The following is a 6265-nucleotide window of genomic DNA, read 5'->3' on the forward strand; positions in this document are numbered from 1 at the left end:
GTCTGTCAAGCGTGAGTTCAGCGGGATGTGCTGGAGATGAGGGCTCTGAGTTACCTGCCTTTCTTCCTTCTTGTCCCCGAATTTATCATCCTCTCTCTATCTTTTTACAAGATAACGAGGTTCTGCTTCTTCGATGCGAATGTACTTTTCTGCTCTTTCAAGTAATTCTTCCAAAGTGTTAGGGGGTTTTGCCGCTATTGACTCTTTGAATCTCCGGTGACGAAGGTTTTGCTGCATGATTCCTGCCAGTAAATTGTGATTGACGTACGGGACCTTATGATTGGCTTGAGTGAATCGCTGTACGAACTCTCTCAGGCTCTCTCCCTCTCTTTGGACTATGGTGAACAAATAAGATGCTGTCTTGGGATGCTACCTATTAATGGAGAATTGTTGAAGAAAACGTCTGGTGAGTTCGTCCAGGCTGCCTACTGTCCCCGGGGGTAGCTTGTTGAACCAAGTAAGGGCCTGTCCTGATAGGGTAGTTCGAAAGATTTTACAGTAAGCAGCGTCGCTGATGTCATAAAGGTCTGCCTTTGCATAAAATTTGTCGAGGTGATCTTGTGGATCCCCTTCTCCTTTATACTCAGGTAGGTTTGCTAACTTTAATCCAAACGGCAGCATTTCCGCTAGTACAGCTGTGGTGAAAGGGCTACGTCGTGCAGGTGAAATGGCCATTGCAACCTCTTCTCCTCTCTTGGCGCGGAGTTTTTGACAGGAAGGAGGTGCTTGGCTATGAGCCTCGTCATCTTGGAGTGCAGTCCCCTTCTTTAGGTTTGTCGGTGGCACGTTGTTTGTCTCGACTACCTCTCTTTCTGGTAAGATTCTCTCTGAATGATGCGAATGGGCTCCTTCGCCGTGCGCTCCCCTGTTCTCGTTGTACTGCTGCCGAGTTGCGAGGTATCGCGCCACGGCTTCGGCTGCAGCCCTAGATGCTGCTTCCTCCATCAATGCCTTCAGAACCTCGGACGTGATCAGGAACTCCTCCTGTTGCGGGCGAGCTGGAGGAGGGCGCCCATGCTCCTCTTGGGCGTCATGAGTCGTACGCGACCGTGTTTGCATTCTCAGTGATCAGGTGGCAGGGTTCCCACAGACATCGCCAAACTGATGCTACACGAAATTCAGGTGATAAATCTGACCGGGTGAACACGTTAGTATGAGAGAATATCCGCTATTTTCCGCGTCCACACCAATAAAACTTGGGGTCGCCACCTACGTCACGAATTGAGGTTAGAGATATCGGGGGATACCCAATAAAAAATCCTTCAACCCTCAAATTAGCAAACACCCCAAAATATGTACTCTCAAAAGCTAGAAACTTATGGAGCATATAATGAGATAATGTCAAAATTCCCCATAAAATGTTGAGATAGCTCCTATTTATAGGCTTTCTTGATGACACATGGGCTCTCTATTGGGCCTACTCCTTAATTAATGACCCAATCTAATTTTTACAACCTTAACCAATCCTTAATTATACTCAACTAATAAAAATATATCACTTTCTAGACTAATACCCATCACTCGCCTATATGATAATGACTTCCTAATGTGGCGAGCTAACCGATCATTCAAAATTCCCAAGGTTAATCCAAGAGCGGGTGAATCTAGTGGTGTTGGAGGTGGAGGAAAGTGTTAGAGTAGATGTCCTGCAAGCCAACTGTTGGCTAGGAATATTATTGACTCAGTTGTAATAAACAATCTTTATTTTAATATAATTTACTTTTTAATGGTTTCGTTATACTTTATCTGTATACCCATGCAATCAGCATAGATAAAGTCCTTGATTATGCTTTAATACAAATGAATCGTAATTCGATGTTGAAACTCATTTGTAAACACTGCATATTCTAAATTCATTCCTAGTCGATTCAGCCGCCTAAAACATGGATAAAGGTCGCTTGAGCTTGATACTAGCATCTGTGATGTTGTGTACTGGTTTCTTGGCAAGGGCATAAAGATTTCCAAACATACAGATAGATAGTCATATTATGATTTGATAAGCACGAATTATATAGCATTTTAGAGATCTTATTTTGTCGTATTCGTGCTTATCTGGCATCTTTATTCCGAGTTTCGCGCTTAATTCGTCTCATTATGGTTATATGCAGGTTTGACCAAAAGATGGTGAAAGCCAAAGGAATGAAAGAAAAGTCAAGCTCGCAGTGCCATGTCACGAAATACCCGGAAAAATAGAAAAGTTTCTCAAGAGAGCACCCGGACCCAAAGACGGACCCCGTCTAAGGGTCCGTGCACGGGAACCCCCAAAGAAGAGAAAAGCCGAGTCTCCACGGACCTGGTGACGGACCCTTACACGGGGTCCGTGTACCTCACCATCCGAGAATCCAAATTATAGTATGTTGACGGACCCCAGGACGGACCTCTACACGGGGTCCGTGTCCTGTGTTCCGGAAGAATTTTGAGGCAGAGTCTACACGGACCCTTTCCCGGATGCAAGCACGGGGTCCGTGTACATGATATCAGATCGAGAATTTGGAAAAGATTTTGTTCGTGATTTTGGAGGAATAAAAAGAAAAAAAACCTAACACGAAAAGGGTTGTTGAATATCAGAGGAGGCAGCCGACTTTGGAGAGAAAAAGGCGCAAGCTTTGAGCACCGAAAAAGACGGCGACGACTTGGGCGAAAACAGCGCAATCTACACGCAAGATCCGCACACCGTCATTGAGATTTCATATTTTCTTTTATTTTCTTATTTTTCAGACATGAATTCAATTATTAAATTTGATTTAGTTTTGAATTTATGGAGTAGTTTTCTTTTGTGATCGGGACCACGATAGGAACAAACGATTGATTTTTGTTTATTCATTGAAGTGTTTGATTTATAAAATCGTTCTATGTTATTGATTAATATTTGTATAAATTTCGTGCTTTTGATCTGGCCAATTATTTGCATGCTTGTCGTTCAATCTTGACTCGAAAGGGAATAGATTGAAATTAGCTTCGAAAATATTAATCAACACACGGTTAAACCGACTAGAAATAGTATTCGGTTTCAGTGTGCGATTTTAGGCGACAGCTGTAATTCCTTCATTGATAAATGCGTTTTTGTTTAATTAAATTCAATTAGAAATAATTGGACTGTTAAATAAAAATAGGATTATAAATTCTAAAATTGATTTATGATTAAATTAGGGAATTGCATCGTGATATCGAATAATTTGTGGTTAAATAATTCCAGTGCATGATAATAATCAAAGTTTGTTACCATTGTGTGTTCCCGATCATTCTATTTAAATTTGAAAATCCCAAGTTCCAAGCTTCTCTGATATTTGATTTAGTCATTAAATTAGCATAACTTAGTTTAAAATCCACGTAGTTGAAATAAAAATCAAATCACTCATTATTATTTGCCTAGATTAAATAAAATAATTGAATCTTAGTAATTAAATAATAGTCTCTGTGGGATCGATACTTGGACGTCTGTCCAATTACTATAACTTGACCTAATCCGCTTGCTAGAATTAATCACAACTGAAATCTTCGGTCAAGTTTTTGGCGCCGTTGCCGGGGACTATTTATTTGATATTAGGATAAATTATTTGTTTGAGACTAGGCTTTTACTCTTAGTCTAAAATTTTTTTTTTATTCTTTCTTTAGCATTTTAATTACCTTTGTTTATTCTACTTATTCTCGCTTGGAGCTTAAATCGTGCACTTAAATTTTTTGATTTCAGGGGTTAGCTCGTGTTATATGAGCCGTGCTCAAGACGTCAGGAATCTAGTGCCACTTGATCTTGAGATTGAAAACACTCTCCGCAGTATCCGCAGAGCCCGAAGGAACAACAACTTGACTCTGGAATTTGAATCTGAAGCAGAATCTGAAATAGATCGTAAACCAGAAGTTGAGGAAATGGCCGGAGAAGAGGATAACCGTACATTGATGGAGCTTCATCGACCAGCATTCGAAGGTTATGGGTCTAGTATAATCCGCCCTACGATTCAGGCAAATACATTCGAGCTGAAGCCAGGCATCATCCAGATGATCCAAATGCAAGTAAAGTTTGGTGGAGCACCATCTGAAGACCCCAATGCACATCTGGAGAATTTTCTGTCAATCTGTGATACGATTAAGTGCAATGGGGTGAGTACTGATGCCATTCGACTCAGACTATTTCCATTCTCCTTGCAAGGAGAAGCTATGGAGTGGCTTCGCGACCTTCCAGCTGGTTCTATCACTACTTGGGATGGGCTAGTTGAGTTCTTCATGCACAGGTATTTTCCCCCTACTAAGATTACACAACTGCGAAATGAAATCACTTCATTTAGACAGAGAGATGGGGAATCACTGAATTCAGCATGGGCGAGGTTTAAAAAGATGTTGAGAATGTGCCCGAGACATGGTTTTTCAGTAGGCCAGCAGGTGGAGACATTTTACTATGGGGTAGATCCTTCTGTGAGATCTATGCTTGATGCGGCAGCAAATGGGAGTTTATATAGGAAAACGCCAACCGCAGCACTTGAAATCATTTCTAATATGGCGGAAAGCAATGTGGGTTGGCAAGATAACCGAAGGGAGAAGAAGGTCGGATTTCTTGAGATGGATGCTTTGACAGCGATTACAGCGAAACTTGATGGATTGACACATCAGATGGCACAATTACAAGCGCAGAAGTCAATACCAGTCAAGTCAGTGAATCAGATCCAAGGAAATGCTGAAATAGTTGGTGGTCCATCTTGTGACATGCCATTCATGCCGGATATGCCTTGTGAGGAAATACAGTGTTTTGGAGGGGATTCAGTAAATTATTTGGGAAACCAGGGGCGTCAGCAAAACAATCCATACAGTTTCTCGTATAATCCAGGCTGGAGGAATCATCCAAATTTCGGATGGAGACCGTCAGAAAACGCTGTTGTGCCATTACAGTTTAATCCTCCACAACATCCTATGCAGCAAAAGCCTCCTCAACAACCACCTAAGCCTCCACAAGGTGTTGGACCCTCTATGCCGCCCGGTTTCAAGCCACAAGATGGCAAGTCAAACCTTGAGGACATGCTTGCAAAGTACATAGCAGGGAATGAGATGAGATGGCAAAATCATGATGCCATGATGCAAAGAGTGGAGACTCAACTAGGGCAGCTAGCGACACAGATGGCTACACGAGCTCCGGGTTCACTACCTAGTGACACGGAAAAGAATCCTAAAGGTGTCAATGCAGTCACGGTGACGTCTCCCATAAAGCAAGAGGTGGTTGATGTCGATAAGTATGCGAAGGAGAAGGAGTCATCAAAGCAAGGATCCAATGACACGAAGGAGAAAGGTAAGTCCCTAAACTTGAACTCCAATGTTGATATTAATTCGCTCCCCTTTCCCCAAAGAGCTAAGCAACTGCAATTGGATACTCAATTTTCAAAATTCCTTGAGATTTTCAAAAAGCTGCACATAAATATCCCATTTGCAGAAGCTTTAGCTCAAATGCCCTCATATGCAAAATTTCTTAAAGAAATCTTATCAAAAAAGAGGAAATTGGTTGACTTTGAGACAGTTAAGCTTTCGGAGGAATGTTCTGCTATTTTACAAAATAAATTACCTCCAAAGCTTAAGGATCCAGGTAGTTTCTCTATTCCCTGTACCATAGGAACTTCATTTTTTGCTAAAGCTTTGTGTGACTTAGGTGCAAGCATTAACTTGATGCCTTATTCATGTTTTGAGAAGCTAGGGATAGGTGAAGTGAAACCAACTACAATTTCTCTACAGTTAGCTGATAGATCAATTAAATTTCCTAGAGGAGTTGTAGAGGATGTGTTGGTAAAAGTTGACAAGTTTATTTTTCCAGTGGATTTTGTTGTGTTAGACATGGAAGAGGATCGTGAGATTCCTCTAATTTTAGGAAGACCATTTTTAGCCACTGATAAGTGCATTTTATGCACTTATATTAGTCCTATATTTCATATAGATTGTTGGTCTTTTTGGGCAGAATTATGCGTTCCGTGTTGTTTTTGGTGTGATTGCAGGAATCTAGGTGCGGATACAACATGTGCGTGAAAACGAGCTAAAATGGCGCCTAGGAGAAGAAGTGTGAGCAATAGTCCGAAGGGTGGAATACAGAAAGCTCCGCGCACATGCGCGACTTATTCACGCGCACATGCGCGATATTCACTGAAAGTTCAGCGCATATGCGCCACTCAAGCCGCGCATATGCGCGAGAGACAGCAATCGACAACCCGAGAGCATCGCGCATATGCGCCGCTCATGTCGCGCACATGCGCGCAAGACAACAAGCAATGCACAGGAGACTCGCGCATATGCG

Source organism: Primulina eburnea, chromosome 17 (genome assembly GCF_022965805.1).
Source record: "Primulina eburnea isolate SZY01 chromosome 17, ASM2296580v1, whole genome shotgun sequence".
In the NCBI taxonomy this organism is placed as follows: Eukaryota; Viridiplantae; Streptophyta; class Magnoliopsida; order Lamiales; family Gesneriaceae; genus Primulina; species Primulina eburnea.